Below are 6782 nucleotides of genomic sequence, written 5' to 3' on the forward strand. Positions count from 1 at the left end.
TTCGGGCCACGACACCATATCGACATCCCTACTATCTCCTTTTTCACTAATTAACGTCCTTGCCTCATACTCTTTCTTAAACTCCTCCCACTCACATTGCTTGAGGCCCTTGTACAGATCATCGATCTGCACACGCCTATCAGTTACTTCTGCTAATTCATTCTCGCCATTTACTTCATTACTAACACTGCTAACCGCACCTCTCTGTGTATCCACTGTTCCATCCACTATTTCCTTCGCCACGGAATTACCACTCATAATGTATTCACCAGCTCTTACGGCAATGTTTGTACCTAATGCTGCCGCATTGCTAGCGGCTTCTCTCTGAACAGCTGTTCAGCTAGGCTGGGCCGTTGCCCTCTGATGCTCCACTCGCCTGTTAACAAGTATCGCTCTGCGCGGCGAAGATGACTCATCCGCACTTGCACCTGACGCTTGTTTCGCAACAACATGTTGCGTCGTTCCTTGCCTGTCTCTAACCTGTCTCATACCTTTACTGTCAGTCTGGTAACATTTCTTAAATCGGGGCCGGTATATATTGTCCGCTTCCGTTTGGCCCGCAACGTTCGCGGAAATCAGTTTCCCGCGTCGTTATTATTTTGCGCGGTGTACCCTCTACCGCGAACTATTTAACTCCCTCTTCCTCTTCCTCTGCCTCTACCTCTTTGTATCACGTTGACGCGAAACCCATCGCCGTCATTTCTCTCGTCATTATTGCGATTATTTCTGTTACCAAAATTCTGATAATAGGCACGACTTTCGCGCCAATGGTCTTCGTCTTTGACCCTCTCGAGAAACGCTTGGAAGCTACGATGATTGCTTCCCACATATCTCTTTGAATCTTCTGGAAGCTTTTTATATAGCTCCCATATGATTTCAGAATGGATCTTCTCCCTCTTAAATGTGTCAATTTTCGGTACCAATATTCGCAGAAATCTTTCAAAGAATTTGTGCCCCTGTTATCATGAAGCTCGGCCATGATAAAGTCGCGCCACAAATGATCCTGTTTTTGATCGGACCAATATTCTTCCATAAACTTTTGCTTAAATTCTTCGAATGTCATTTGTTCGGTATTCAAATTAATTCCCCAGCGCATAGCGTCACCTGATAAGGCGCTAATTACTACGTTTATCTTTTCCTGACCAGACAAGTGTTAAGGAAAATTCTCTCGCAATTTTTGATGAAATCTAACGGATGCCATCCGTTATGTTTCTTGGCGGGATTGAAGCGTTCCTCACCTTCCCACAGATTCGTAAGTGGTGTGCCATTACAGACAACACCAGGCCTATCTTTGATTTTACTCTCGAGATTGAAAATTTTGCTTTGAATTTTCGATGTATTTTGTTCACACTTTTGTACACATCCGGTAACTTTCTCGTCTACATCTCTTTCAGAGTCTGAAACTGCCTTTTTCAACTGTGAGATTCCGTGTTGACATTCGTTTACGATCTCAGTTTTAAGACCGTAAACTTTTTCGTCTACTTTTGTTTCAACCAGAGGCTCTACTTTCTCTTGGATGTTGAGAATTTCAACATCAAACCTACTGTTATTGTTGTCAGTTTCCCTCTCCATAGTATCCATATTTTTATTAATTGTGTCAGTTTCAAATTTCATAGTATTTACTACAGAGCTTAAATTACCCACTTTTTGTTCTACCTGTTCTGTTTGTTTACTAATTTTAATTCCTTGTTTTTCGACCTGTGCTTTAAGTTGACCAACGTGTGTTTTAAGCTGATCATTCTGTGGTTTGAGCTGATTACTTTGTGTTTTAAGCTGCTCGTCAATGTGTCTTTTAATATTATTTGTATAATAGTACAGCGTTGTTATTGATACAATTGGAAGTGCTAAAAACTATATAAGTATGATCTGCCTGGAATTGGCCGACGTTCTTCCTCTCCTGGCCAACAATGTTGAAATGGTTCAAATGGTTCAAATGGCTCTGAGCACTATGGGACTCAACATCTTAGGTCATAAGTCCCCTAGAACTTAGAACTACTTACACCTAACTAACTTAAGGACATCACACACACCCATGCCCGAGTTAGGATTCGAACCTGCGACCATAGCAGTCCCGTGGTTCCGGACTGCAGCGCCAGAACCGCACGGCCACCGTGGCCAGCCAACAATGTTCGAGAAACTGGGCAACATTTTGTATCACTACAGGACATAGCACATAATATTGGCCTCAGGACATCTTTAGAGAAAGCAAAGATTATCCTAACTGGCCCACTTCTTACAAAGAAAATTACATTAGGAGAACAGGAAATTAATGTTTATGATAAATTTAAATATTTACTTAAATTTGTAACTTACAATCTAAAATGGCAAAATAGAGTAAAAAAACTGAACCAAGTAAATTACATTACCAAAAACACACACAATAAAAAGCCAATCTATGGATGCAAAATTGAAACAGTAGAAAACAGTTACACAACCATAAATGACATACGCAAATGGACTCATCTTCAAAATCACTAATCCAGCAGAAGTTGACAAAATACTACAGAAAGAAAGAAGAATAATCAGGACATGCGGAAGTAAGGAATGTCAAGGAAATGGGCATCGGAGAATACCTTCAAATGAAACAGTATGCAATAAAATTGAATCAGTAATGAGAACAATCAGAAGAAAACGAATCTTATTCTTTGGACTCCTGATAAGAACACTGGAGAACAGAATTAGTAAGGGACTGATGAAAAAAGTTTGGAACAATAAGAAATTAAGGAAGGTATAAGAGAACTCCCAATTAGAGTGAATAACCTATAAAACAAAACAGAGAAAACCAGAATACTGCAGGACGTACTTAACAGGCTAACAATGAAGATCAATAACAGGCATGCAGGAAGAGTGGTCCCAGGAGAAGAAGGACAGAAAATTTCTGAAAGAATGAAGAAGAATTGGGCAAACAGAAGAGCAAAACACCCGTCATATAATAATAAACCCTTGTAAACAACTGTAATATTGAATTGCTCTATTGAATTATTATTGAACTGTATTGTATTACTGAATTACAGCCAACTGTATAAACATTTGTATAACTGACTAGAGTGGTCTAACCGAAGAGCCTTGCACTTTCACGTCGTCGCCTAGCTGCATGCTTGGGAATTTATTGAGTCTTACATTGAAGTTGCTACACTAATTTTAAGTCTGCCGGCTCCTAAGTGATGTCTTACATGTACTAGCAAGTCAGTTACTATTTTTAGGTCAGAGCAGAGCAGCGTTCCCATTTTACACGTAAGAAATACTGTAGGGCTTTGATAAATTTTCGTGTGATGTTAACAGGGAATAGTGATGTCTTGTAAGTATTCATCTCATGTAGAAGGTGCATTAATAATGGTTCAAATGGCTCTGAGCACTGTGGGACTCAACTGCTGTGGTCATAAGTCCCCTAGAACTTAGAATTACTTAAACCTTACTAACCTAAAGACATCACACACATCCACGCCCGAGACAGGATTCGAACCTGCGACCGTAGCGGTCGCGCGATTCCAGACTGTAGCGCCCAGTACCGTTCGGCCACCCCAGCCGGCGGTGCATTAATAGACACAAACAGATTTAACAACAGACAGTTACCAGTTTTACAGTTTGATTGTTGATGATGAAATTGTTGTGTGTGTCACAGTTAGTTACTTCTTGTGTTTCATTGTTAATCATTACGGATATCCATGTTCAGTTTAACGTACTTATGTTGCACACAACAGAGGAAATGATAGCTGTGAATTGCGAGTTGTAGTACCTGATGTTCGAATGTTGCAGTGAGATAATAATGGTTCTTGACGATAATTCAAGTAAACTGTTTACGATTTTTAAGTTTCTTTTCAAAATTGTTACATTAAACATTTGAGTGGCAAATTTGGAAAAATTATTATTATATCATGTTAAATAATTTACACAGGTAATTTCTCTATTCACAGTAGTACAGTTATATCATTCGCAGTTCGCAGTGCAGAGAAGCCACTGCCACATAACATAGAGAGAAGTGCATGTGCAATAATATATAGGATACTTAATAACGCTAATTGGAGTAAACTAAAGTTGGAATATTAAAGAACACTGTTACACTTCAGACCAACAGCTACACAGAGTAAACCTTATATCATAGTTTCAAGGAAGATGTTTCGACGTATGTTTTCGTATGTCGGTCTTTCTGCAGAACATGATGACTGCACTGGCATTTTTTGGTTATTAGTCAAATTAATACCCTTTCTCTCTCGGCTCTACTATACTATTAACTACAAGTATTTCATTTTAGTCCCCTTTCCTTTTGTGTGCATTCTCAAATTATTTGGCATAACAACTTGGGTGATGTGATTTGTGATACGTTATTTGAATGTGAAGAGAAGTCCAGTATTAATATACATTGGCTGTTGGCCTAAAGTTGAGACGAATTTGTTAGAAATGAATATACAACTTTAAGGTATATACACTCAGAGACAATTCTGTAGCTAGTTTTGTATGAATATTGTAGTATATATTAGGAGATAGGTTTCTCCTGGCAAAGTTGTAGGGTTTGCTCTTGCGAGAACAATTTATGAAACTGGTACTTTAGCACTGCTTTCGTGGCACTTAACTGGTTAGGGGAAAGTCAGATTAGGTACGTATTTCTTGTCTATGCTATACTGTGCGGTTTTGCTGAAATTCGTTCGCTTTGTAGGATTTTTAACCGTAATGCAGTGTGTATAACCAATTACAGCTGTGAAAATGCTTGTCATGCTTGTCTCAGTGAGGGTTTATTTAAGGTATTGGTTTTCTTAGGAACAGTTTTTTTTTTTCAGAATGAGATTTTCACTCTGCAGCGGAGTGTGCGCTGATATGAAACTTCCTGGCAGATTAAAACTGTGTGCCGGGCCGAGACTCGAACTCGGGACCTTTGCCTTTCGCGGGCGAGTTTGGAAGGTAGGAGGCGAGGTACTGCCAGAAGTAAAATTGTGAGGACGGTGTGTTGAGTCGTGCTTGGGTAGCTCAGTTGGTAGAGCACTTGCCCGCGAAATGCAAAGGTCCTGAGTTCGAGTCTCGGCCCAGCAAACAGTTTTAATCTGCCAGGAAGTTTCAGTTTTGTTTTCTCTTCTCGACTTTGTCTCCAATGAAAGATGATAATTTCTATTCATGTCGATGTTGTTCTGTGAGGTGAAGCAGGCGTTAATGGTGGAGTAATACATGGAATGCTTTTCTTGAAATTTTGAGAGTCGTGTTTTGGTTTCTTGTTCTCTATTTTGTCAAAATGTCAATTACTGATAGATCCAGAAGTGGAACTAAAAGGTTGAGTGAAGTTGCGTCTAAAAGTTCATTAGCAGCATAGGTGAATAGTGGAGGTTCTTCTCCAACGTACGATTCAAGTGGGGCACCTGCTCCATAAGTAGAGATCCATGATCAGCATAATCAGCTTCCTATACTAACACAGGAACAGGAAAACTTTCAAGGAGAGTTAGTGTTTGTTATCAATTCTGTGTATTTGATGGGGAACAGCACTCCAGTTCGGTTGTCGAGGATTCGAGTCTGGCATCTGTAACAACAATGCATACTAATGTAACCTCTTCCCCTTCAAGTATTGTTAGCGAAACTGGTATGAGTAAGGTTTTGGAAAAGTGAGGATCCTGAGTCAAAAAAAAGGAGAGGGTAATACGAAACAGTGAGACATTATTGATGTGGTTAAAGAAACTAAGAAAAGTTAGGAAGGTATTAAGGAACGTAATAACTCAAGAAGAAAATACTGAATGGCTTAGGGAAAATGTTAAGGCAAGTAGAAAAAACTTCTGAGGTAAATTTCGCCTCAGTGTGAGTATGTCGGGATATCAGACCTGAGATACATGGCATAAAGACCAGGCCTGTAAATACAGAGACTGGAAAATGAAAAACTTACATCAAGAAACAAAATGATAGAACCAGCTTTCACTGGGGTTGTTAGGGATACACAGTGAAAAGGCAAAGACCAAGTAATGACGAAGCTGAACAGTATGTTGCCAGTCGCTGAGGTCATCCAAAGTAAATGACTTGGGACGCCTGTCTGAATCCTTTAAAGTGCAGTAGGAAACTCAGTCACTTGAAAGTAAAGAGCTGTTTTATGTAGTTACTGAGGCCAACTGTCCAGTAACTGTGATAGAAATTCTAATGCAACTCAGTCCGTTCCTTTCACTGATATACACGACTTTCTGTCGCTACAGCGTTTCAAGGAAGGGCATGAGACTGTTAATCAGCACAATAGGGACATTAATGAATTATATGCTTATCCTACACGAACTAAGGGTAAATTGTAGCAGAGAGGTAATGCTAGAGGACTTGGTGTTTGTTCTCTTAGGCACATGGAAATTAGAGATACTTGTGGCATGTAGAGGGGGTTCGGTTGTTTGGAGGGAGAGACCAAACAGCGAAGTCATCAGTCTCAAGTCGGTCTTGCCCTTTCAATGGAACCATCCCAGCATTTTCCTGGAGCGATTTAGTGAAACCACGGAAGATCTAAATCAGGATGGCAGGACGCGGGATTGGAGCGTCGTCCTCCTGAAAGCGAGTCCAGTGTGCTAACCAGTACGCTACCTCGCTCGGTGTGGCATGTAGATGAGCCTGTTCATGGTCGCAAATTGTTTTGGAGAAAATACAGTCAGCCTCTGGGACGAGAGAGATTTCGTGTACGCATGGGAATAATGGTTTCGGTTACAAGTACTGTCTTACTGTTTGAAAGTTAAAGTTTTTTGTAATCTTGGAAATTAAATACATCCCATGAATTGGTCTGGATAGTTTGATTATTCTTTCCATCGACGTGGACAACTGGTCATGAATTACGGTTA

At 40.0% G+C, this 6782-nt stretch overlaps 1 non-coding gene across 1 annotated transcript; it reads left to right on the forward strand.

The window, feature by feature from the left end:
* Positions 1 to 4950: 4950 nt before the first annotated feature.
* On the forward strand, positions 4951 to 5025 carry Trnar-gcg. Its single transcript has one exon. It is a non-coding gene; the product is annotated as a tRNA-Arg (tRNA).
* Positions 5026 to 6782: the final 1757 nt, after the last annotated feature.

Source organism: Schistocerca piceifrons, chromosome 7, assembly GCF_021461385.2.
Source record: "Schistocerca piceifrons isolate TAMUIC-IGC-003096 chromosome 7, iqSchPice1.1, whole genome shotgun sequence".
In the NCBI taxonomy this organism is placed as follows: domain Eukaryota; kingdom Metazoa; phylum Arthropoda; class Insecta; order Orthoptera; family Acrididae; genus Schistocerca; species Schistocerca piceifrons.